Raw genomic sequence first — 25045 nt, forward strand, 5'->3', positions numbered from 1 at the left:
GTCTTTTTGCGTCTTTTTTTAGTTGTTTTGTGTCTTTTTGTGTCTTGTTTTAGTCATTTTGTGTCTTTTTTTTGTTTTGTGTCTTTTTTTGTTGTTTCGTGTCTTTTTTTAGTTGTTTTGTGTCTTTTTGTGTCTTTTTCAGTTTTGTGTCTTTTTTAGTTTTTTGTCTTTTTTAGGTGTTAGAGTTGTTTTGTGTCTTTTGTAGTTGTTTTGTGTCTTTTTAAGTCCTTTTGTGTCTTTTTTAGTTGTTTTGTGTCTCTTGTTTTGGGTCTTTTTCTTGTTGTTTCGTGTCTTTTTTTAGTTGTTTTGTGTTTTTTTTAATGCGTTTTGTGTTTTTTTTTTTTTTTTTTTTTTGTTTCTTTTTTAGTTGTTTTGTGACTTTTATTGTTGTTTTGTGTCTTTTTTTTAGTTGTTTTGTGTCTTTTTGAATCTTTTTTAAGTTGTTTTGTGTCTTTTTGCGTCTTTTTTTAGTTGTTTTGTGTCTTTTTGTGTCTTGTTTTAGTCATTTTGTGCCTTTTTTTTGTTTTGTGTCTTTTTTTGTTGTTTCGTGTCTTTTTTTAGTTGTTTTGTGTCTTTTTGTGTCTTTTTCAGTTTTGTGTCTTTTTTAGTTTTTTGTCTTTTTTAGGTGTTAGAGTTGTTTTGTGTCTTTTGTAGTAGTTTTGTTTCTTTTTTAGTTGTTTTGTGTCTTATTTTAGTTGTTTTGTGTCTTTTTGTGTCTTTTTTTAGTTGTTTTGTGTCTTTTTGCGGTTTTTTTTAGTTGTTTTGTGTCTTTTTGTGTCTTGTTTTAGTCATTTTGTGTCTTTTTTTTGTTTTGTGTCTTTTTTTGTTGTTTCGTGTCTTTTTTTAGTTGTTTTGTGTCTTTTTGTGTCTTTTTCAGTTTTGTGTCTTTTTTAGTTTTTTGTCTTTTTTAGGTGTTAGAGTTGTTTTGTGTCTTTTGTAGTTGTTTTGTTTCTTTTTTAGTTGTTTTGTGTCTTTTTTAGTTGTTTTGTGTCTTTGTTGAGTTGTTTTGTGTCTTTTTGCGTCTTTTTAGTTGTTTTGTGTCTTTTTTAGTTGTTTTGTGACTTATTTCAGTTGTTTTGTGTCTTTTTTAGTTTTTTTGTGTCTTTTTAGGTGTTAGAGTTGTTATTGTGTTTTTTGTAGTTGTTTTGTGTATTTCTCAAGGCGTTTTGTGTCTTTTTGTCTTTTATAGTTGTTTTGTGTTATTTTAGTTGTTTTGTGTCTTTTTGTGTCTTTTTTTAGTTGTTTTATGTCTTTTTTTTAGTTGTTTTGTGTCTTTTTTTAGTTTTTTTATGTCTTTTTTTTAGTTGTTTTGTGTCTTTTTTTAGTTTTTTTATGTCTTTTTTTAGTTGTTTTGTGTCTTTTTTAGTTGTTTTGTGTCTTTTTTAGTTGTTTTATGTCTTTTTTTTTAGTTGTTTTGTGTCTTTTTTAGTTGTTTTGTGTCTTTTTTAGTTGTTTTGTGTCTCTTGTTTTGGGTCTTTTTCTTGTTGTTTCGTGTCTTTTTTTAGTTGTTTTGTGTTTTTTTAATGCGTTTTGTGTTTTTTTTTTGTTTTTTTGTTTCTTTTTTAGTTGTTTTGTGACTTTTATTGTTGTTTTGTGTCTTTTTTTAGTTGTTTTGTGTCTTTTTGAATCTTTTTTAAGTAATTTTGTGTCTTTTTGCGTCTTTTTTTAGTTGTTTTGTGTCTTTTTGTGTCTTGTTTTAGTCATTTTGTGCCTTTTTTTTGTTTTGTGTCTTTTTTTGTTGTTTCGTGTCTTTTTTTAGTTGTTTTGTGTCTTTTTGTGTCTTTTTCAGTTTTGTGTCTTTTTTAGTTTTTTGTCTTTTTTAGGTGTTAGAGTTGTTTTGTGTCTTTTGTAGTAGTTTTGTTTCTTTTTTAGTTGTTTTGTGTCTTATTTTAGTTGTTTTGTGTCTTTTGTAGTAGTTTTGTTTCTTTTTTAGTTGTTTTGTGTCTTATTTTAGTTGTTTTGTGTCTTTTTGTGTCTTTTATTAGTTGTTTTGTGTCTTTTTGCGTCTTTTTTTAGTTGTTTTGTGTCTTTTTGTGTCTTGTTTTAGTCATTTTGTGTCTTTTTTTTGTTTTGTGTCTTTTTTTGTTGTTTCGTGTCTTTTTTTAGTTGTTTTGTGTCTTTTTGTGTCTTTTTCAGGTTTGTGTCTTTTTTAGTTTTTTGTCTTTTTTAGGTGTTAGAGTTGTTTTGTGTCTTTTTTAGTTGTTTTGTTTCTTTTTTAGTTGTTTTGTGTCTTATTTTACTTGTTTTGTGTCTTTTTTTAGTTGTTTTGTCTTTTTTTTTTAGTTCTTTTTCTCTTTTTTATTTATTTTGTGTCTTTTTTAGTCGTTTTGTGTCTTTTTTAGTCGTTTTTTTGTTTTTTTTTGTTTTGTGTCTTTTTTAGTCGTTTTTTTTTGTTTTGTGCCTTTTTTGTTGTTGTTTCGTGTCTTTTTTTAGTTGTTTTGTGTCTTTTTTAGTTGTTTTGCGTCTTTTTTAGTTTTTTGTGTCTTTTTTAGTTGTTTTGTGTCTTTTTTCAGTTGTTCTGTGTCTTTTTTTAGTTTTTGTGTCTTTTTGAATCTTTTTTTAAGTTGTTTTGTGTCTTTTTTAGTCGTTTTGTGTCTTTTTTAAACGTTTTGTGTCTTTTTTAGTTGTTTTGTGTCTTTTTGCGTCTTTTTTTAGTTGTTTTTTCTCTTTTTTAGTCGTTTTGTGTCTTTTTTTTGTTTTGTGTTTTTTTTTTTTGTTTCGTGTCTTTTTTTAGTTGTTTTGTGTCTTTTTGTGTCTTTTTCAGTTTTGTGTCTTTTTTAGTTTTTTGTCTTTTTTAGGTGTTAGAGTTGTTTTGTGTCTTTTGTAGTTGTTTTGTTTCTTTTTTAGTTGTTTTGTGTCTTTTTTAGTTGTTTTGTGTCTTTGTTGAGTTGTTTTGTGTCTTTTTGCGTCTTTTTAGTTGTTTTGTGTCTTTTTTAGTTGTTTTGTGACTTATTTCAGTTGTTTTGTGTCTTTTTTAGTTTTTTTGTGTCTTTTTAGGTGTTAGAGTCGTTTTGTGTCTTTTGTAGTTGTTTTGTGTATTTCTCAAGGCGTTTTGTGTCTTTTTGTCTTTAATATTTGTTTAGTGTCTTTTTTAGTTGTTTTGTGTCTTTTTTTTAGTTGTTTTGTGTCTTTTTTAGTGGTTTTGTGTCTATTTAAGTCCTTTTGTGTCTTTTTTAGTTGTTTTGTTTCTCTTGTTTTGGGTCTTTTTCTTGTTGTTTCGTGTCTTTTTTTAGTTGTTTTGTGTCTTTTGTAGTTGTTTTGTGTTTTTTTAATGCGTTTTGTGATTTTTTTTTTAGTTTTTTTGTTTCTTTTTCAGTTGTTTTGTGTCTTTTATAGTTGTTTCTTGTCTTTTTTTAGTTGTTTTGTGTCTTTTTGTGTCTTTTTCAGTTTTGTGTCTTTTTTAGTTTTTTTCTTTTTTAGGTTTTAGAGTTGTTTTGTGTCTTTTGTAGTTGTTTTGTTTCTTTTTTAGTTGTTTTGTGTCTTATTTTAGTTGTTTTGTGTCTTTTTGTGTCTTTTTTTAGTTGTTTTGTGTCTTTTTGCGTCTTTTTTTAGTTGTTTTGTGTCTTTTTGTGTCTTTTTCAGTTTTGTGTCTTTTTTAGTTTTTTGTCTTTTTTAGGTGTTAGAGTTGTTTTGTGTCTTTTGTAGTAGTTTTGTTTCTTTTTTAGTTGTTTTGTGTCTTATTTTAGTTGTTTTGTGTCTTTTTGTGTCTTTTATTAGTTGTTTTGTGTCTTTTTGCGTCTTTTTTTAGTTGTTTTGTGTCTTTTTGTGTCTTGTTTTAGTCATTTTGTGTCTTTTTTTTGTTTTGTGTCTTTTTTTGTTGTTTCGTGTCTTTTTTTAGTTGTTTTGTGTCTTTTTGTGTCTTTTTCAGGTTTGTGTCTTTTTTAGTTTTTTGTCTTTTTTAGGTGTTAGAGTTGTTTTGTGTCTTTTTTAGTTGTTTTGTTTCTTTTTTAGTTGTTTTGTGTCTTATTTTAGTTGTTTTGCTTCTTTTTGTGTCTTTTTTTAGTTGTTTTGTGTCTTTTTGCGTCTTTTTTTAGTTGTTTTGTGTCTTTTTGTGTCTTTTTCAGTTTTGTGTCTTTTTTAGTTTTTTGTCTTTTTTAGGTGTTAGAGTTGTTTTGTGTCTTTTGTAGTTGTTTTGTTTCTTTTTTAGTTGTTTTGTGTCTTTTTTAGTTGTTTTGTGTCTTTGTTGAGTTGTTTTGTGTCTTTTTGCGTCTTTTTAGTTGTTTTGTGTCTTTTTTAGTTGTTTTGTGACTTATTTCAGTTGTTTTGTGTCTTTTTTAGTTTTTTTGTGTCTTTTTAGGTGTTAGAGTCGTTTTGTGTCTTTTGTAGTTGTTTTGTGTATTTCTCAAGGCGTTTTGTGTCTTTTTGTCTTTTATAGTTGTTTTGTGTTATTTTAGTTGTTTTGTGTCTTTTTGTGTCTTTTTTTAGTTGTTTTATGTCTTTTTTTTAGTTGTTTTGTGTCTTTTTTTAGTTTTTTTATGTCTTTTTTTTAGTTGTTTTGTGTCTTTTTTTAGTTTTTTTATGTCTTTTTTTTAGTTGTTTTGTGTCTTTTTTAGTTGTTTTGTGTCTTTTTTAGTTGTTTTATGTCTTTTTTTTTAGTTGTTTTGTGTCTTTTTTAGTTGTTTTGTGTCTTTAAGTCCTTTTGTGTCTTTTTTAGTTGTTTTGTGTCTCTTGTTTTGGGTCTTTTTCTTGTTGTTTCGTGTCTTTTTTTAGTTGTTTTGTGTTTTTTTAATGCGTTTTGTGTTTTTTTTTTGTTTTTTTGTTTCTTTTTTCGTTGTTTTGTGACTTTTATTGTTGTTTTGTGTCTTTTTTTAGTTGTTTTGTGTCTTTTTGAATCTTTTTTAAGTAATTTTGTGTCTTTTTGCGTCTTTTTTTAGTTGTTTTGTGTCTTTTTGTGTCTTGTTTTAGTCATTTTGTGCCTTTTTTTTGTTTTGTGTCTTTTTTTGTTGTTTCGTGTCTTTTTTTAGTTGTTTTGTGTCTTTTTGTGTCTTTTTCAGTTTTGTGTCTTTTTTAGTTTTTTGTCTTTTTTAGGTGTTAGAGTTGTTTTGTGTCTTTTGTAGTAGTTTTGTTTCTTTTTTAGTTGTTTTGTGTCTTATTTTAGTTGTTTTGTGTCTTTTTGTGTCTTTTATTAGTTGTTTTGTGTCTTTTTGCGTCTTTTTTTAGTTGTTTTGTGTCTTTTTGTGTCTTGTTTTAGTCATTTTGTGTCTTTTTTGTTTTGTGTCTTTTTTTGTTGTTTCGTGTCTTTTTTTAGTTGTTTTGTGTCTTTTTGTGTCTTTTTCAGGTTTGTGTCTTTTTTAGTTTTTTGTCTTTTTTAGGTGTTAGAGTTGTTTTGTGTCTTTTTTTAGTTGTTTTGTCTTTTTTTTTTAGTTCTTTTTCTCTTTTTTATTTATTTTGTGTCTTTTTTAGTCGTTTTGTGTCTTTTTTAATTGTTTTTTGTCTTTTTTAGTCGTTTTTTTGTTTTTTTTTGTTTTGTGCCTTTTTTGTTGTTGTTTCGTGTCTTTTTTTAGTTGTTTTGTGTCTTTTTTAGTTGTTTTGCGTCTTTTTTAGTTTTTTGTGTCTTTTAGTTGTTTTGGGTCTTTTTTCAGTTGTTCTGTGTCTTTTTTTAGTTTTTGTGTCTTTTCTAATCTTTTTTTAAGTTGTTTTGTGTCTTTTTGCGTCTTTTTTTAGTTGTTTTGTGTCTTTTTGTGTCTTTTTCAGTTTTGTGTCTTTTTTAGTTTTTTGTCTTTTTTAGGTGTTAGAGTTGTTTTGTGTCTTTTGTAGTAGTTTTGTTTCTTTTTTAGTTGTTTTGTGTCTTATTTTAGTTGTTTTGTGTCTTTTTGTGTCTTTTATTAGTTGTTTTGTGTCTTTTTGCGTCTTTTTTTAGTTGTTTTGTGTCTTTTTGTGTCTTGTTTTAGTCATTTTGTGTCTTTTTTTTGTTTTGTGTCTTTTTTTGTTGTTTCGTGTCTTTTTTTAGTTGTTTTGTGTCTTTTTGTGTCTTTTTCAGGTTTGTGTCTTTTTTAGTTTTTTGTCTTTTTTAGGTGTTAGAGTTGTTTTGTGTCTTTTTTAGTTGTTTTGTTTCTTTTTTAGTTGTTTTGTGTCTTATTTTAGTTGTTTTGCTTCTTTTTGTGTCTTTTTTTAGTTGTTTTGTGTCTTTTTGCGTCTTTTTTTAGTTGTTTTGTGTCTTTTTGTGTCTTTTTCAGTTTTGTGTCTTTTTTAGTTTTTTGTCTTTTTTAGGTGTTAGAGTTGTTTTGTGTCTTTTGTAGTTGTTTTGTTTCTTTTTTAGTTGTTTTGTGTCTTTTTTAGTTGTTTTGTGTCTTTGTTGAGTTGTTTTGTGTCTTTTTGCGTCTTTTTAGTTGTTTTGTGTCTTTTTTAGTTGTTTTGTGACTTATTTCAGTTGTTTTGTGTCTTTTTTAGTTTTTTTGTGTCTTTTTAGGTGTTAGAGTCGTTTTGTGTCTTTTGTAGTTGTTTTGTGTATTTCTCAAGGCGTTTTGTGTCTTTTTGTCTTTTATAGTTGTTTTGTGTTATTTTAGTTGTTTTGTGTCTTTTTGTGTCTTTTTTTAGTTGTTTTATGTCTTTTTTTTAGTTGTTTTGTGTCTTTTTTTAGTTTTTTTATGTCTTTTTTTTAGTTGTTTTGTGTCTTTTTTTAGTTTTTTTATGTCTTTTTTTTAGTTGTTTTGTGTCTTTTTTAGTTGTTTTGTGTCTTTTTTAGTTGTTTTATGTCTTTTTTTTTAGTTGTTTTGTGTCTTTTTTAGTTGTTTTGTGTCTTTTTAAGTCCTTTTGTGTCTTTTTTAGTTGTTTTGTGTCTCTTGTTTTGGGTCTTTTTCTTGTTGTTTCGTGTCTTTTTTTAGTTGTTTTGTGTTTTTTTAATGCGTTTTGTGTTTTTTTTTTGTTTTTTTGTTTCTTTTTTCGTTGTTTTGTGACTTTTATTGTTGTTTTGTGTCTTTTTTTAGTTGTTTTGTGTCTTTTTGAATCTTTTTTAAGTAATTTTGTGTCTTTTTGCGTCTTTTTTTAGTAGTTTTGTGTCTTTTTGTGTCTTGTTTTAGTCATTTTGTGCCTTTTTTTTGTTTTGTGTCTTTTTTTGTTGTTTCGTGTCTTTTTTTAGTTGTTTTGTGTCTTTTTGTGTCTTTTTCAGTTTTGTGTCTTTTTTAGTTTTTTGTCTTTTTTAGGTGTTAGAGTTGTTTTGTGTCTTTTGTAGTAGTTTTGTTTCTTTTTTAGTTGTTTTGTGTCTTATTTTAGTTGTTTTGTGTCTTTTTGTGTCTTTTATTAGTTGTTTTGTGTCTTTTTGCGTCTTTTTTTAGTTGTTTTGTGTCTTTTTGTGTCTTGTTTTAGTCATTTTGTGTCTTTTTTGTTTTGTGTCTTTTTTTGTTGTTTCGTGTCTTTTTTTAGTTGTTTTGTGTCTTTTTGTGTCTTTTTCAGGTTTGTGTCTTTTTTAGTTTTTTGTCTTTTTTAGGTGTTAGAGTTGTTTTGTGTCTTTTTTTAGTTGTTTTGTCTTTTTTTTTTAGTTCTTTTTCTCTTTTTTATTTATTTTGTGTCTTTTTTAGTCGTTTTGTGTCTTTTTTAATTGTTTTTTGTCTTTTTTAGTCGTTTTTTTGTTTTTTTTTGTTTTGTGCCTTTTTTGTTGTTGTTTCGTGTCTTTTTTTAGTTGTTTTGTGTCTTTTTTAGTTGTTTTGCGTCTTTTTTAGTTTTTTGTGTCTTTTAGTTGTTTTGGGTCTTTTTTCAGTTGTTCTGTGTCTTTTTTTAGTTTTTGTGTCTTTTCTAATCTTTTTTTAAGTTGTTTTGTGTCTTTTTTAGTCGTTTTGTGTCTTTTTTAAACGTTTTGTGTCTTTTTTAGTTGTTTTGTGTCTTTTTGCGTCTTTTTTTAGTTGTTTTTTCTCTTTTTTAGTCGTTTTGTGTCTTTTTTTTGTTTTGTGTTTTTTTGTTGTTGTTTTGTGTCTTTTTTAGTCGTTTTGTGTCATTTTTTTGTTTTGTGTCTTTTTTGTTGTTGTTTCGTGTCTTTTTTTAGTTGTTTTGTGTCTTTTTTAGTCGTTTTGTGTCTTCTTTCAGTTGTTTTGTGTCTTTTTTAGTTTTTTGTCTTTTTTAGGTGTTAGAGTTGTTTTGTGTCTTTTGTAGTTGATTTGTTTCTTTTTTAGTTGTTTTGTGTCTTATTTTAGTTGTTTTGTGTCTTTTTGTTTCTTTTTTTAGTTTTTTTGTCTTTTTTTTTAGTTGTTTTTTCTCTTTTTTATTTATTTTGTGTCTTTTTAAGTCGTTTTGTGTCTTTTTTAGTTGTTTTGTGTCTTTTTTAGTTGTTTTGTGTCTTATTTTTGTTTTGTGTCTTTTTTGTTGTTGTTTCGTGTCTTTTTTTTAGTTGTTTTGTGTCTTTTTTAGTTGTTTTGCGTCTTTTTTAGTTGTTTTGTGTCTTTTTTAGTTGTTTTGTGTGTTTTTTCAGTTGTTCTGTGTCTTTTTTTAGTTGTTGTCTTTTTTAATCTTTTTTTAAGTTGTTTTGTGTCTTTTTAGTCGTTTTGTGTCTTTTTTAAACGTTTTGTGTCTTTTTTTAGTCGTTTTGTGTCTTTTTGCGTCTTTTTTTAGTTGTTTTGTGTCTTTTTGCGTCTTTTTTTAGTTGTTTTTCCTCTTTTTTAGTTGTTTTGTGTCTTTTTTAGTTTTGTGTCTTTTTTAGTCGTTTTGTGTCTTTTTTTTGTTTTGTGTCTTTTTTGTTGTTGTTTTGTGTCTTTTTTAGTCGTTTTGTGTCTTTTTTTAATTGTTATGTTTCTTTTTTAGTTGTTTTGTGTCTTTTTTAGGTGTTATATTTGTTTTGCGTCTTTTGTAGTTGTTTTGTGTCTTTTTAAGGCGTTTTGTGTCTTGTGTCTTTTTTAGTTGTTTTGTGTCTTTTTTAGTTGTTTTGCGTCTTTTTTAGTTGTTTTGTGTCTTTTTTTAGTTGTTCTGTGTCTTTTTTAGTCGTTTTGTTTCTTTTTTAGTTGTTTTGTGTCTTTTTTTTTTGTTTTGTGTCTTTTTGTGTCTTTTTTAGTTGTTTTGTGTCTTCTTTCAGTTTTTTTTGTCTTTTTTAGGTGTCAGATTTGTTTTGTGTCTTTTGTAGTTGTTTTGTGTCTTTTTTAGTTGTTTTGTGTCTTATTTTAGTTGTTTTGTGTCTTTTTTAGTATTTTTGTGTCTTTTATAGTCGTTTTATGTCTTTTTTTTTTGATTCGTGTCTTTTTTTAGTTGTTTTGTGTCTTTTTGTGTCTATTTCAGTTTTGTGTCTTTTTTAGTTGTTTTGCGTCTTTTTTAGTTGTTTTGTGTCTTTTTATAGTTGTTCTGTCTTCTTTGAGTTGTTTTGTGGCTTTTTGAATCTTTTTTTAAGTTGTTTTGTGTCTTTTTTAGTCGTTTTGTGTCTTTTTTAGTCGTTTTGTCTTTTTTTAGTTGTTTTGTGTCTTTTTGCGTCTTTTTTTTAGTTGTTGTGTGTCTTTTTTAGTTCTTTTGTCTCTTTTTTTGTCTTTTTTAGTTGTTTTGTGTCTTTGTTTAGTTGTTTTGTGTCTTTTTAGTTGTTTTTGTGTCTTTTTTAGTTGTTTTGTGTCTTTTTAGTGGCTTTGTGTCTTGTTTTAGTTGTTTTGTGTCTTTTTGTGTCTTGTTTTAGTCATTTTGTGTCTTTTGTCAGTTGTTTTGTGTCTCTTTTAGTTGTTTTGTGTCTTTTTTAGTGGTTTTGTGTCTATTTAAGTCCTTTTGTGTCTTTTTTAGTTGTTTTGTGTCTTATTTTTGTTTTGTGTCTTTTTTGTTGTTGTTTCGTGTCTTTTTTTTAGTTGTTTTGTGTCTTTTTTAGTTGTTTTGCGTCTTTTTTAGTTGTTTTGTGTCTTTTTTAGTTGTTTTGTGTGTTTTTTCAGTTGTTCTGTGTCTTTTTTTAGTTGTTGTGTCTTTTTTAATCTTTTTTTAAGTTGTTTTGTGTCTTTTTAGTCGTTTTGTGTCTTTTTTAAACGTTTTGTGTCTTTTTTTAGTCGTTTTGTGTCTTTTTGCGTCTTTTTTTAGTTGTTTTGTGTCTTTTTGCGTCTTTTTTTAGTTGTTTTTCCTCTTTTTTAGTTGTTTTGTGTCTTTTTTAGTTTTGTGTCTTTTTTAGTCGTTTTGTGTCTTTTTTTTGTTTTGTGTCTTTTTTGTTGTTGTTTTGTGTCTTTTTTAGTCGTTTTGTGTCTTTTTTTAATTGTTATGTTTCTTTTTTAGTTGTTTTGTGTCTTTTTTAGGTGTTATATTTGTTTTGCGTCTTTTGTAGTTGTTTTGTGTCTTTTTAAGGCGTTTTGTGTCTTGTGTCTTTTTTAGTTGTTTTGTGTCTTTTTTTAGTTGTTTTGCGTCTTTTTTAGTTGTTTTGTGTCTTTTTTTAGTTGTTCTGTGTCTTTTTTAGTCGTTTTGTTTCTTTTTTAGTTGTTTTGTGTCTTTTTTTTTTGTTTTGTGTCTTTTTGTGTCTTTTTTAGTTGTTTTGTGTCTTCTTTCAGTTTTTTTTGTCTTTTTTAGGTGTCAGATTTGTTTTGTGTCTTTTGTAGTTGTTTTGTGTCTTTTTTAGTTGTTTTGTGTCTTATTTTAGTTGTTTTGTGTCTTTTTGTGTCTTTTATTAGTTGTTTTGTGTCTTTTTGCGTCTTTTTTTAGTTGTTTTGTGTCTTTTTGTGTCTTGTTTTAGTCATTTTGTGTCTTTTTTTTGTTTTGTGTCTTTTTTTGTTGTTTCGTGTCTTTTTTTAGTTGTTTTGTGTCTTTTTGTGTCTTTTTCAGGTTTGTGTCTTTTTTAGTTTTTTGTCTTTTTTAGGTGTTAGAGTTGTTTTGTGTCTTTTTTAGTTGTTTTGTTTCTTTTTTAGTTGTTTTGTGTCTTATTTTAGTTGTTTTGTGTCTTTTTGTGTCTTTTTTTAGTTGTTTTGTGTCTTTTTGCGTCTTTTTTTAGTTGTTTTGTGTCTTTTTGTGTCTTTTTCAGTTTTGTGTCTTTTTTAGTTTTTTGTCTTTTTTAGGTGTTAGAGTTGTTTTGTGTCTTTTGTAGTTGTTTTGTTTCTTTTTTAGTTGTTTTGTGTCTTTTTTAGTTGTTTTGTGTCTTTGTTGAGTTGTTTTGTGTCTTTTTGCGTCTTTTTAGTTGTTTTGTGTCTTTTTTAGTTGTTTTGTGACTTATTTCAGTTGTTTTGTGTCTTTTTTAGTTTTTTTGTGTCTTTTTAGGTGTTAGAGTCGTTTTGTGTCTTTTGTAGTTGTTTTGTGTATTTCTCAAGGCGTTTTGTGTCTTTTTGTCTTTTATAGTTGTTTTGTGTTATTTTAGTTGTTTTGTGTCTTATTTTAGTTGTTTTGTGTCTTTTTGTGTCTTTTATTAGTTGTTTTGTGTCTTTTTGCGTCTTTTTTTAGTTGTTTTGTGTCTTTTTGTGTCTTGTTTTAGTCATTTTGTGTCTTTTTTTTGTTTTGTGTCTTTTTTTGTTGTTTCGTGTCTTTTTTTAGTTGTTTTGTGTCTTTTTGTGTCTTTTTCAGGTTTGTGTCTTTTTTAGTTTTTTGTCTTTTTTAGGTGTTAGAGTTGTTTTGTGTCTTTTTTAGTTGTTTTGTTTCTTTTTTAGTTGTTTTGTGTCTTATTTTAGTTGTTTTGTGTCTTTTTTTAGTTGTTTTGTCTTTTTTTTAGTTGTTTTGTGTCTTTTTTAGTTGTTTTGTGTCTTTTTTAGTTGTTTTATGTCTTTTTTGTTGTTGTTTTGTGTCTCTTGTTTTGTGTCTTTTTCTTGTTGTTTCGTGTCTTTTTTTAGTTGTTTTGTGTCTTTTGTAGTTGTTTTGTGTTTTTTTAATGCGTTTTGTGTTTTTTTTTAGTTGTACTGTTTCTTTTTTAGTTGTTTTGTGACTTTTTTAGTCATTTTGTGTCTTTTTTAGTTGTTTTGTGTCTTTTTTAATCTTTTTTAAGTTGTTTTGTGTCTTTTTGCGTCTTTTTTTAGTTGTTTTGTGTCTTTTTGTGTCTTGTTTTAGTCATGTTGTGTCTTTTTTTAGTTGTTTTGTGTCTTTTTTAGGTGTTAGAGTTGTTTTGTGTCTTTTGTAGTTGTTTTGTGTATTTCTTAAGGCATTTTGTGTCTTTTTGTGTCTTTTATAGTTGTTTTGTGTCTTATTTTAGTTGTTTTGTGTCTTTTTATGTCTTTTTTTGTTGTTTTGTGTCTTTTTTATTTTTTTGTGTCTTTTTTAGTCGTTTTGTGACTTTTTTTGTTTTGGGTCTTTTTCTTGTTGTTTCGTGTCTTTTTTTAGTTGTTTTGTGTCTTTATGCGTCTTTTTTAGTTGTTTTGTGTCTTTTTGTGTCTTGTTTTAGTCATTTTGTGTCTTTTGTTAGTCATTTGTGCCTTTTGTGTCTTTTTTAGTTTTTTTTGTCTTTTTGTGTCTTTTTTTAGTTGTTTTGTGTCTTTTGTAGTTGTTTTGTGTTTTTTTGCGTCTTTTTTTTAGTTGTTGTGTGTCTTTTTTAGTTGTTTTGTGTCTTTTTGTGTCTTTTTTAGTTGTTTTGTGGCTTTGTTTGGTTGTTTTGTGTCTTTTTGTGTATTTTTAGTTGTTTTTGTGTCTTTTTTAGTTGTTTTGTGTCTTTTGTAGTTGTTTTGTGTCTTTTTTAGTTGTTTTGTGTCTTTTTTTGTCTTTTTTAGTCATTTTGTGTCTTTTTTAGTTGTTTTGTGACTTTTTTTAGTCGTTTTGTGTCTTTTTTTGTTGTTTCGTGTCTTTTTTTAGTTGTTTTGTGTCTTTTTGCGTCTTTTTTTAGTTGTTTTGTGTCTTTTTGTGTCTTGTTTTAGTCATGTTGTGTCTTTTTTTTGTTTTGTGTTTATTTTTGTTGTTTCGTGTCTTTTTTTAGTTGTTTTGTTTCTTTTTTAGGTGTTAGAGTTGTTTTGTGTCTTTTGTAGTTGTTTTGTGTATTTCTTAAGGCATTTTGTGTCTTTTTGTGTCTTTTATAGTTGTTTTGTGTCTTATTTTAGTTGTTTTGTGTCTTTTTATGTCTTTTTTTTGTTGTTTTGTGTCTTTTTTAGTTGTTTTGTGTCTTTTTAGGTGTTAGAGTCGTTTTGTGTCTTTTGTAGTTGTTTTGTGTCTTATTTTAGTTGTTTTGTGTCTTTTTGTGTCTTTTTTAAGTTGTTTTATGTCTTTTTTTTAGTTGTTTTGTGTCTTTTTTAGTTTTTTTATGTCTTTTTTTTAGTCGTTTTGTGTCTTTTTTAGTTGTTTTGTGTCTTTTTTAGTTGTTTTATGTCTTTTTTGTTGTTGTTTTGTGTCTCTTGTTTTGTGTCTTTTTCTTGTTGTTTCGTGTCTTTTTTTAGTTGTTTTGTGTCTTTTGTAGTTGTTTTGTGTTTTTTTAATGCGTTTTGTGTTTTTTTTTAGTTGTACTGTTTCTTTTTTAGTTGTTTTGTGACTTTTTTAGTCATTTTGTGTCTTTTTTATTTGTTTTGTGTCTTTTTTAATCTTTTTTAAGTTGTTTTGTGTCTTTTTGCGTCTTTTTTTAGTTGTTTTGTGTCTTTTTGTGTCTTGTTTTAGTCATGTTGTGTCTTTTTTTTGTTTTTTGTCTTTTTTTGTTGTTTCATGTCTTTTTTTAGTTGTTTTGTGTCTTTTTTAGGTGTTAGAGTTGTTTTGTGTCTTTTGTAGTTGTTTTGTGTATTTCATAAGGCATTTTGTGTCTTTTTGTGTCTTTTATAGTTGTTTTGTGTCTTATTTTAGTTGTTTTGTGTCTTTTTATGTCTTTTTTTGTTGTTTTGTGTCTTTTTTATTTTTTTGTGTCTTTTTTAGTCGTTTTGTGACTTTTTTTGTTTTGGGTCTTTTTCTTGTTGTTTCGTGTCTTTTTTTAGTTGTTTTGTGTCTTTATGCGTATTTTTTAGTTGTTTTGTGTCTTTTTGTGTCTTGTTTTAGTCATTTTGTGTCTTTTGTTAGTTGTTTTGTGCCTTTTGTGTCTTTTTTAGTTTTTTTTGTCTTTTTGTGTCTTTTTGAGTTGTTTTGTGTCTTTGTTTAGTTGTTTTGTGTCTTTTTGCGTCTTTTTAGTTGTTTTGTTTCTCTTTTAGTTGTTTTGTGACTTCATTCAGTTGTTTTGTGTCTTTTTTAGTTTTTTTGTGTCTTTTTAGGTGTTAGAGTCGTTTTGTGTCTTTTGTAGTTGTTTTGTGTATTTCTCAAGGCGTTTTGTGTCTTTTTGTGTCTTTTATAGTTGTTTTGTGTCTTATTTTAGTTGTTTTGTGTCTTTTTTAGTCGTTTTGTGACTTTTTTTGTTTTGGGTCTTTTTCTTGTTGTTTCGTGTCTTTTTTTAGTTGTTTTGTGTCTTTATGCGTCTTTTTTAGTTGTTTGGTGTCTTTTTGTGTCTTGTTTTAGTCATTTTGTGTCTTTTGTTAGTTGTTTTGTCTTTTTGTGTCTTTTTTAGTTGTTTTGTGTCTTTTTGTGTCTTTTTTAGTTGTTTTGTTTCTTTGTTTAGTTGTTTTGTGTCTTTTTGCGTCTTTTTAGTTGTTTTGTGTCTTTTTTAGTTGTTTTGTGACTTCATTCAGTTGTTTTGTGTCTTTTTTAGTTTTTTTGTGTCTTTTTAGGTGTTAGAGTCGTTTTGTGTCTTTTGTAGTTGTTTTGTCTATTTCTCAAGGCGTTTTGTGTCTTTTATAGTTGTTTTGTGTCTTATTTTAGTTGTTTTGTGTCTTTTTTTAGTTGTTTTATGTCTTTTTTTGAGTTGTTTTGTGTCTTTTTTAGTTTTTTATGTCTTTTTTTTGTTGTTTTGTGTCTTTTTTAGTTGTTTTATGTCTTTTTTTTAGTTGTTTTGTGTCTTTTTTAGTTGTTTTGTGTCTTTTTAAGTCCTTTTGTGTCTTTTTTAGTTGTTTTGTGTCTTTTTTTAGTTGTTTTGTGTCTTTTGTAGTTGTTTTGTGTTTTTTTTAATGCGTTTTGTCTTTTTCATTTTTAGTTGTTTTGTTTCTTTTTTAGTTGTTTTGTGACTTTTTTAGTCATTTTGTGTCTTTTGTTGTTGTTTTGTGTCTTTTTTTAGTTGTGTTGTGTCTTTTTGAATCTTTTTTAAGTTGTTTTGTGTCTTTTTGCGTCTTTTTTTAGTTGTTTTGTGTCTTTTTGTGTCTTGTTTTAGTCATTTTGTGTCTTTTTTTTTTGTGTCTTTTTTTGTTGTTTCGTGTCTTTTTTTAGTTGTTTTGTGTCTTTTGTGTATTTTTCAGTTTTGTGTCTTTTTTAGTTGTTTTGCGTCTTTTTTAGTTGTTTTGTGTCTTTTTTGTAGTTGTTCTGTGTCTTCTTTTGTCGTTTTGTGTCTTTTTTTAGTTGTTTTGTGTTTTTTTGCGTCTTTTTTTTAGTTGTTGGGTGTCTTTTTTAGTTGTTTTGTGTCTTTTTTAGTTGTTTTGTGACTTCATTCAGTTGTTTTGTGTCTTTTTTAGTTTTTTTGTGTCTTTTTAGGTGTTAGAGTCGTTTTGTGTCTTTTGTAGTTGTTTTGTCTATTTCTCAAGGCGTTTTGTGTCTTTTATAGTTGTTTTGTGTCTTATTTTAGTTGTTTTGTGTCTTTTTTTAGTTGTTTTATGTCTTTTTTTTGAGTTGTTTTGTGTCTTTTTTAGTTTTTTATGTCTTTTTTTGTTGTTTTGTGTCTTTTTTAGTTGTTTTATGTCTTTTTTTTAGTTGTTTTGTGTCTTTTTTAGTTGTTTTGTGTCTTTTTAAGTCCTTTTGTGTCTTTTTTAGTTGTTTTGTGTCTTTTTTTAGTTGTTTTGTGTCTTTTGTAGTTGTTTTGTGTTTTTTTTAATGCGTTTTGTCTTTTTCATTTTTAGTTGTTTTGTTTCTTTTTTAGTTGTTTTGTGACTTTTTTAGTCATTTTGTGTCTTTTGTTGTTGTTTTGTGTCTTTTTTTAGTTGTGTTGTGTCTTTTTGAATCTTTTTTAAGTTGTTTTGTGTCTTTTTGCGTCTTTTTTTAGTTGTTTTGTGTCTTTTTGTGTCTTGTTTTAGTCATTTTGTGTCTTTTTTTTTTGTGTCTTTTTTTGTTGTTTCGTGTCTTTTTTTAGTTGTTTTGTGTCTTTTGTGTATTTTTCAGTTTTGTGTCTTTTTTAGTTGTTTTGCGTCTTTTTTAGTTGTTTTGTGTCTTTTTTGTAGTTGTTCTGTGTCTTCTTTTGTCGTTTTGTGTCTTTTTTTAGTTGTTTTGTGTTTTTTTGCGTCTTTTTTTTAGTTGTTGGGTGTCTTTTTTAGTTGTTTTGTGTCTTTTTGTGTCTTTTTTAGTTGTTTTGTGGCTTTGTTTGGTTGTTTTGTGTCTTTTTGCGTCTTTTTGGTTGTTTTTGTGTCTTTCTTAGTTGTTTTGTGTCTTTTTTAGTTGTTTTGTGACTTCATTCAGTTGTTTTGTGTCTTTTTTAGTTTTTTTGTGTCTTTTTAGGTGTTAGAGTCGTTTTGTGTCTTTTGTAGTTGTTTTGTCTATTTCTCAAGGCGTTTTGTGTCTTTTATAGTTGTTTTGTGTCTTATTTTAGTTGTTTTGTGTCTTTTTTTAGTTGTTTTATGTCTTTTTTTGAGTTGTTTTGTGTCTTTTTTAGTTTTTTATGTCTTTTTTTTAGTTGTTTTGTGTCTTTTTTAGTTGTTTTGTGTCTTTTTAAGTCCTTTTGTGTCTTTTTTAGTTGTTTTGTGTCTTTTTTTAGTTGTTTTGTGTCTTTTGTAGTTGTTTTGTGTTTTTTTTAATGCGTTTTGTCTTTTTCATTTTTAGTTGTTTTGTTTCTTTTTTAGTTGTTTTGTGACTTTTTTAGTCATTTTGTGTCTTTTGTTGTTGTTTTGTGTCTTTTTTTAGTTGTGTTGTGTCTTTTTCAATCTTTTTTAAGTTGTTTTGTGTCTTTTTGCGTCTTTTTTTAGTTGTTTTGTGTCTTTTTGTGTCTTGTTTTAGTCATTTTGTGTCTTTTTTTTTTGTGTCTTTTTTTGTTGTTTCGTGTCTTTTTTTAGTTGTTTTGTGTCTTTTGTGTATTTTTCAGTTTTGTGTCTTTTTTAGTTGTTTTGCGTCTTTTTTAGTTGTTTTGTGTCTTTTTTGTAGTTGTTCTGTGTCTTCTTTTGTCGTTTTGTGTCTTTTTTTAGTTGTTTTGTGTTTTTATGCGTCTTTTTTTTAGTTGTTGGGTGTCTTTTTTAGTTGTTTTGTGTCTTTTTGTGTCTTTTTTAGTTGTTTTGTGTCTTTATGCGTCTTTTTTAGTTGTTTGGTGTCTTTTTGTGTCTTGTTTTAGTCATTTTGTGTCTTTTGTTAGTTGTTTTGTCTTTTTGTGTCTTTTTTAGTTGTTTTGTTTCTTTGTTTAGTTGTTTTGTGTCTTTTTGCGTCTTTTTAGTTGTTTTGTGTCTTTTTTAGTTGTTTTGTGACTTCATTCAGTTGTTTTGTGTCTTTTTTAGTTTTTTTGTGTCTTTTTAGGTGTTAGAGTCGTTTTGTGTCTTTTGTAGTTGTTTTGTCTATTTCTCAAGGCGTTTTGTGTCTTTTATAGTTGTTTTGTGTCTTATTTTAGTTGTTTTGTGTCTTTTTTTAGTTGTTTTATGTCTTTTTGAGTTGTTTTGTGTCTTTTTTAGTTTTTTATGTCTTTTTTTGTTGTTTTGTGTCTTTTTTAGTTGTTTTATGTCTTTTTTTTAGTTGTTTTGTGTCTTTTTTAGTTGTTTTGTGTCTTTTTAAGTCCTTTTGTGTCTTTTTTAGTTGTTTTGTGTCTTTTTTTAGTTGTTTTGTGTCTTTTGTAGTTGTTTTGTGTTTTTTTTAATGCGTTTTGTCTTTTTCATTTTTAGTTGTTTTGTTTCTTTTTTAGTTGTTTTGTGACTTTTTTAGTTGTTTTGTGTCTTTTTGTGTCTTGTTTTAGTCATTTTGTGTCTTTTTTTTTGTGTCTTTTTTTGTTGTTTCGTGTCTTTTTTTAGTTGTTTTGTGTCTTTTGTGTATTTTTCAGTTTTGTGTCTTTTTTAGTTGTTTTGCGTCTTTTTTAGTTGTTTTGTGTCTTTTTTGTAGTTGTTCTGTGTCTTCTTTTGTCGTTTTGTGTCTTTTTTTAGTTGTTTTGTGTTTTTTTGCGTCTTTTTTTTAGTTGTTGGGTGTCTTTTTTAGTTGTTTTGTGTCTTTTTGTGTCTTTTTTAGTTGTTTTGTGGCTTTGTTTGGTTGTTTTGTGTCTTTTTGCGTCTTTTTGGTTGTTTTTGTGTCTTTCTTAGTTGTTTTGTGTCTTTTTTAGTTGTTTTGTGACTTCATTCAGTTGTTTTGTGTCTTTTTTAGTTTTTTTGTGTCTTTTTAGGTGTTAGAGTCGTTTTGTGTCTTTTGTAGTTGTTTTGTCTATTTCTCAAGGCGTTTTGTGTCTTTTATAGTTGTTTTGTGTCTTATTTTAGTTGTTTTGTGTCTTTTTTTAGTTGTTTTATGTCTTTTTTTGAGTTGTTTTGTGTCTTTTTTAGTTTTTTATGTCTTTTTTTTAGTTGTTTTGTGTCTTTTTTAGTTGTTTTGTATCTTTTTAAGTCCTTTTGTGTCTTTTTTAGTTGTTTTGTGTCTTTTTTTAGTTGTTTTGTGTCTTTTGTAGTTGTTTTGTGTTTTTTTTAATGCGTTTTGTCTTTTTCATTTTTAGTTGTTTTGTTTCTTTTTTAGTTGTTTTGTGACTTTTTTAGTCATTTTGTGTCTTTTGTTGTTGTTTTGTGTCTTTTTTTAGTTGTGTTGTGTCTTTTTCAATCTTTTTTAAGTTGTTTTGTGTCTTTTTGCGTCTTTTTTTTAGTTGTTTTGTGTCTTTTTGTGTCTTGTTTTAGTCATTTTGTGTCTTTTTTTTTGTGTCTTTTTTGTTGTTTCGTGTCTTTTTTTAGTTGTTTTGTGTCTTTTGTGTATTTTTCAGTTTTGTGTCTTTTTTAGTTGTTTTGCGTCTTTTTTAGTTGTTTTGTGTCTTTTTTGTAGTTGTTCTGTGTCTTCTTTTGTCGTTTTGTGTCTTTTTTTAGCTGTTTTGTGTTTTTATGCGTCTTTTTTTTAGTTGTTGGGTGTCTTTTTTAGTTGTTTTGTGTCTTTTTGTGTCTTTTTTAGTTGTTTTGTGGCTTTGTTTGGTTGTTTTGTGTCTTTTTGCGTCTTTTTGGTTGTTTTTGTGTCTTTCTTAGTTGTTTTGTGTCTTTTTTAGTTGTTTTGTGTCTTTTTTAGTTGCTTTGTGTCTTGTTTTAGTTGTTTTGTGTCTTTTTGTGTCTTGTTTTAGTCATTTTGTGTCTTTTGTTAGTTGTTTTGTGTTTTTTTTATTTGTTTTGTGACTTCTTTCAGTTGTTTTGTGTCTTTTTTAGTTTTTTGTGTCTTTTTTAGGTGTTAGAGTTGTTTTGTGTCTTTTGTAGTTGTTTTGTGTCTTTTTAAGTACTTTTGTGTCTTTTTTAGTTGTTTTGTGTCTTTTTTAGTTGTTTTGTGTCTTTTTTAGTCGTTTTGTGACTTTTTTTTGTTTTGGGTCTTTTTCTTGTTGTTTCGTGTCTTTTTTTAGTTGTTTTGTGTCTTTATGCGTCTTTTTTAGTTGTTTTGTGTCGTTCTGTGTATTTTTTGGTTGTTTTGTGTCTTCTTTCAGTTGTTTGATGTCTCTTTTAGTTGTTTATGTGTTTTTTTAGATGTTAGAATTGTTTTGTGTCTTTTTTAGTTGTTTTGTGTCTTTTTAAGGCGTTTTGTGTCTTTTGTGTCTTTTTTTAGTTGTTTGGTGTCTTTTTTTAGTTGTTTTGTGTATTTTCTAAGGCTTTTTGTGTCTTTTTTGTTGTTTTGTGTCTTATTTTAGTTGTTTTGTGTCTTTTTTAATCTTTTTTAAGTTGCTTTGTGTATTTTTGCATCTTTTTTTAGTTGTTTTGTGTCTTTTTGTGTCTTGTTTTAGTCATTTTGTGTCTTTTGTTAGTTGTTTTTTGTCTTTTTTTATTGTTTTGTGTCTTTTTTAGTTGTTTTTTCTGTCTTGTTTTAGTTGTTTTGTGAGTTTTTGTGTCTTTTTTAGTTGTTTTGTGTCTTTTCTTAAGCCGTTTTGTGTCTTTTTGAGTCGTTTTGTGTCTTTTTTATTCGTTTTGTGTCTTTTTTTGTTGTTTCGTGTCTTTTTTTGTTGTTTCGTGTCTTTTTTTATTGTTTTGCGTCTTTGTGCGTCTTTTTTTAGTCGTTTTGTGTCTTTTTTGTGTCTTTTTTTAGTTGTTTTGTGTCTTTTTAAGTCGTTTTGTGTCTTTTTTAGTTGTTTTGTGTCTCTTTTAGTTGTTTTGTGTCTTTTTTAGTTGTTTTGTGTCCTTTTTTGATGTTTTGTTATTTTTGTTGTTGTTTCTTGTCTTTTTTTAGTTGTTTTGTGTCTTTTTTTGTTGTATTGTGTCTTTTTTAAGTCGTTTTGTGTCTTTTGTTAGTATTTTTGTGTCTTTTTAAGTCGTTTAGTGTCTTTTTTAGTGGTTTTGTGTCTTGTTTAGTTATTTTGTGTCTTTTTTAGTTGTTTTGTGTCTTTTTTTTATGTTTTGTGTCTTTTTTTGTTGTTTCCTGGTTTTTTTAGTTGTTCTGTGTCTTTATTAGTTGTTTTGTGTCTTTTTTAGTTTTTTGTGTCTTTTTTAGGTGTTAGAGTTGTTTTGTGTCTTTTGTAGTTGTTTTGTGTCTTTTTAAGTACTTTTGTGTCTTTTTTAGTTGTTTTGTGTCTTTTTTAGTTGTTTTGTGTCTTTTTGTGTCTTGTTTTAGTCATTGTGTGTCTTTTGTTAGTTGTTTTGTGTCTTTTGTAGTTGTTTTGTGTCTTTTTTAGTTGTTTTGTGTCTTTTTTAGTTGTTTTGTGTCTTTGTTTAGTTGTTATGTGTCTTTTTAGTTGTTTTGTGTTTTTTTTATTTGTTTTGTGACTTCTTTCAGTTGTTTTGTGTCTTTTTTAGTTTTTTGTGTCTTTTTTAGGTGTTAGAGTTGTTTTGTGTCTTTTGTAGTTGTTTTGTGTCTTTTTAAGTACTTTTGTGTCTTTTTTAGTTGTTTTGTGTCTTTTTTAGTTGTTTTGTGTCTTTTTTAGTCGTTTTGTGACTTTTTTTTGTTTTGGGTCTTTTTCTTGTTGTTTCGTGTCTTTTTTTAGTTGTTTTGTGTCTTTATGCGTCTTTTTTAGTTGTTTTGTGTCGTTCTGTGTATTTTTTGGTTGTTTTGTGTCTTCTTTCAGTTGTTTGATGTCTCTTTTAGTTGTTTATGTGTTTTTTTAGATGTTAGAATTGTTTTGTGTCTTTTTTAGTTGTTTTGTGTGTTTTTAAGGCGTTTTGTGTCTTTTGTGTCTTTTTTTAGTTGTTTGGTGTCTTTTTTTAGTTGTTTTCTGTATTTTCTAAGGCTTTTTGTGTCTTTTTTGTTGTTTTGTGTCTTATTTTAGTTGTTTTGTGTCTTTTTTAATCTTTTTTAAGTTGCTTTGTGTCTTTTTGCATCTTTTTTTAGTTGTTTTGTGTCTTTTTGTGTCTTGTTTTAGTCATTTTGTGTCTTTTGTTAGTTGTTTTTTGTCTTTTTTTATTGTTTTGTGTCTTTTTTAGTTGTTTTTTCTGTCTTGTTTTAGTTGTTTTGTGAGTTTTTGTGTCTTTTTTAGTTGTTTTGTGTCTTTTCTTAAGCCGTTTTGTGTCTTTTTGAGTCGTTTTGTGTCTTTTTTATTCGTTTTGTGTCTTTTTTTGTTGTTTCGTGTCTTTTTTTGTTGTTTCGTGTCTTTTTTTATTGTTTTGCGTCTTTGTGCGTCTTTTTTTAGTCGTTTTGTGTCTTTTTTGTGTCTTTTTTTAGTTGTTTTGTGTCTTTTTAAGTCGTTTTGTGTCTTTTTTAGTTGTTTTGTGTCTCTTTTAGTTGTTTTGTGTCTTTTTTAGTTGTTTTGTGTCCTTTTTTGATGTTTTGTTATTTTTGTTGTTGTTTCTTGTCTTTTTTTAGTTGTTTTGTGTCTTTTTTTGTTGTATTGTGTCTTTTTTAAGTCGTTTTGTGTCTTTTGTTAGTATTTTTGTGTCTTTTTAAGTCGTTTAGTGTCTTTTTTAGTGGTTTTGTGTCTTGTTTAGTTATTTTGTGTCTTTTTTAGTTGTTTTGTGTCTTTTTTTTATGTTTTGTGTCTTTTTTTGTTGTTTCCTGGTTTTTTTAGTTGTTCTGTGTCTTTATTAGTTGTTTTGTGTCTTTTTTAGTTTTTTGTCTTTTTTAGGTGTTAGAGTTGTTTTGTGTCTTTTGTAGTTGTTTTGTGTCTTTAAGTACTTTTGTGTCTTTTTTAGTTGTTTTGTGTCTTTTTTAGTTGTTTTGTGTCTTTTTTAGTCGTTTTGTGACTTTTTTTTTGTTTTGGGTCTTTTTCTTGTTGTTTCGTGTCTTTTTTTAGTTGTTTTGTGTCTTTATGCGTCTTTTTTAGTTGTTTTGTGTCGTTCTGTCTATTTTTTGGTTGTTTTGTGTCTTCTTTCAGTTGTTTGATGTCTCTTTTAGTTGTTTATGTGTTTTTTTATATGTTAGAATTGTTTTGTGTCTTTTTTAGTTGTTTTATGTCTTTTTAAGGCGTTTTGTGTCTTTTGTGTCTTTTTTTAGTTGTTTGGTGTCTTTTTTTAGTTGTTTTGTGTATTTTCTAAGGCTTTTTGTGTCTTTTTTGTTGTTTTGTGTCTTATTTTAGTTGTTTTGTGTCTTTTTTAATCTTTTTTAAGTTGCTTTGTGTCTTTTTGCATCTTTTTTTAGTTGTTTTGTGTCTTTTTGTGTCTTGTTTTAGTCATTTTGTGTCTTTTGTTAGTTGTTTTGTGTCTTTTTTTGTTGTTTTGTGTCTTTTTTAGTTGTTTTTTCTGTCTTGTTTTAGTTGTTTTGTGAGTTTTTGTGTCTTTTTTAGTTGTTTTGTGTCTTTTCTTAAGCCGTTTTGTGTCTTTTTGAGTCGTTTTGTGTCTTTTTTATTCGTTTTGTGTCTTTTTTTGTTGTTTCGTGTCTTTTTTTGTTTTTTCGTGTCTTTTTTTATTGTTTTGCGTCTTTGTGCGTCTTTTTTTAGTCGTTTTGTGTCTTTTTTGTGTCTTTTTTTAGTTGTTTTGTGTCTTTTTAAGTCGTTTTGTGTCTTTTTTAGTTGTTTTGTGTCTCTTTTAGTTGTTTTGTGTCTTTTTTAGTTGTTTTGTGTCCTTTTTTGATGTTTTGTTATTTTTGTTGTTGTTTCTTGTCTTTTTTTAGTTGATTTGTGTCTTTTTTTGTTGTATTGTGTCTTTTTTAAGTCGTTTTGTGTCTTTTGTTAGTATTTTTGTGTCTTTTTAAGTCGTTTAGTGTCTTTTTTAGTGGTTTTGTGTCTTGTTTAGTTATTTTGTGTCTTTTTTAGTTGTTTTGTGTCTTTTTTTTATGTTTTGTGTCTTTTTTTGTTGTTTCCTGGTTTTTTTAGTTGTTCTGTGTCTTTATTAGTCGTTTTGTGTCTTTTTTTTGTTTTGTGTCTTTTTTTGTCTTTTTTTAGTTGTTTTGTGTCTTTTGTAGTTGTTTTGTGTTTTTTAAGGCGTTTTGTGTCTTTATTAGTCGTTTTGTGTCTTTTTTTTGTTTTGTGTCTTTTTTTGTCTTTTTTTAGTTGTTTTGTGTCTTTTTGAGTCGTTTTGTGTCTTTTTTATTCGTTTTGTGTCTTTTTTTGTTGTTTCGTGTCTTTTTTCGTTGTTTCGTGTCTTTTTTTATTGTTTTGTCTTTGTGCGTCTTTTTTTAGTCGTTTTGTGTCTTTTTTGTGTCTTTTTTTAGTTGTTTTGTGTCTTTTTAAGTCGATTTGTGTCTTTTTTAGTTGTTTTGTGTCTCTTTTAGTTGTTTTGTGTCTTTTTTAGTTGTTTTGTGTCCTTTTTTGATGTTTTGTTATTTTTGTTGTTGTTTCTTGTCTTTTTTTAGTTTTTTTGTGTCTTTTTTTGTTGTATTGTGTCTTTTTTAAGTCGTTTTGTGTCTTTTGTTAGTATTTTTGTGTCTTTTTAAGTCGTTTAGTGTCTTTTTTAGTTGTTTTGTGTCTTGTTTAGTTATTTTGTGTCTTTTTTAGTTGTTTTGTGTCTTTTTTTTATGTTTTGTGTCTTTTTTTGTTGTTTCCTGTTTTTTTTTAGTTGTTCTGTGTCTTTATTAGTCGTTTTGTGTCTTTTTTTTGTTTTGTGTCTTTTTTTGTCTTTTTTTAGTTGTTTTGTGTCTTTTGTAGTTGTTTTGTGTTTTTTAAGGCGTTTTGTGTCTTTATTAGTCGTTTTGTGTCTTTTTTTTGTTTTGTGTCTTTTTTTGTCTTTTTTTAGTTGTTTTGTGTCTTTTGTAGTTGTTTTGTGTTTTTTAAGGCGTTTTATGTCTTGTTTTAGTTGTTTTGTGAGTTTTTGTGTAAAAACAGACGCAAAACTCCACAAAAAGGTGATGAAACGACTAAAAACTGAGGCATAAAACTTCACAAAAACATGACAAAACGACTAAAAACAGACGCAAAACTCCACAAAAACATGATGAAGCAGTGACGTGCAGTGAGGGTTGGGGTTGGGGAGGCACTAGGAGGATGCCAATAGGATAGGAGGAGAGAATAGGATGCTGAAAACCATTTTAAAACACCAGTGCAACTGTATATTGCAGTATATCTGACCTTTACTGTAAATGACTATATATTGCAGTATATCTTACCTTTACTGTAAATGACTGTATATTGCAGTATATCTTACCTTTACTGTAAATGACTGTATATTGCAGTATATCTTACCTTTACTGTAAATGACTGTATATTGCAGTATATCTTACCTTTACTGTAAATGACTATATATTGCAGCATATCTTACCTTTACTGTAAATGACTGTATATTGCAGTATATCTTACCTTTACTGTAAATGACTGTATATTGCAGTATATCTTACCTTTACTGTAAATGACTGTATATTGCAGTATATCTTACCTTTACTGTAAATGACTATATATTGCAGCATATCTTACCTTTACTGTAAATGACTGTATATTGCAGTATATCTTTCCTTTACTGACTGAAAGTCCAGCTTTGAAAAATGTCTTAGTTTAGAAATCAAATCCTCCATTTTCAGGGCGAGAAATGACAGCTTGTCGCTAAGCTCTACAGCGTCGCACAGCACACTTCTTGTGTTTACTTTTTGAACACAGGTCAGAGTTCACCGTGATCTGGCTGCAGGCTATCAGGCTGCTCACTATCGCCGCCTGCCTTGAGGCAGAGGTACTGCCTGCCTCAAGGCAGGCATTTCCCCTGTGGATTTATGTCACATCAATAAGATGTACATATTACACACATACGTAAAATACATCACTGAACACCATGGGAAAGAAGACGTATGCTTTTATTACATTAAA

At 27.1% G+C, this 25045-nt stretch overlaps 1 protein-coding gene across 1 annotated transcript in view; it reads right to left on the reverse strand.

Annotated features, from left to right (window-relative positions):
- LOC310951206 (odorant receptor 131-2-like) overlaps window positions 1-24768 on the reverse strand; it is a gene marked incomplete at its 3' end in the record, with an annotated part of 110987 nt that extends 86219 nt beyond the window's left edge. Inside the window, exon 1 of the mRNA XM_083919327.1 lies at window positions 24662-24768. The remainder of the gene's footprint in view (window positions 1-24661) is intronic.
- Between the last annotated feature and the right edge of the window lie 277 nt (window positions 24769-25045).

This window comes from Echiichthys vipera, assembly GCF_963691815.1.
Source record: "Echiichthys vipera genome assembly, chromosome: 9".
NCBI classification, from domain to species: Eukaryota; Metazoa; Chordata; class Actinopteri; order Perciformes; family Trachinidae; genus Echiichthys; species Echiichthys vipera.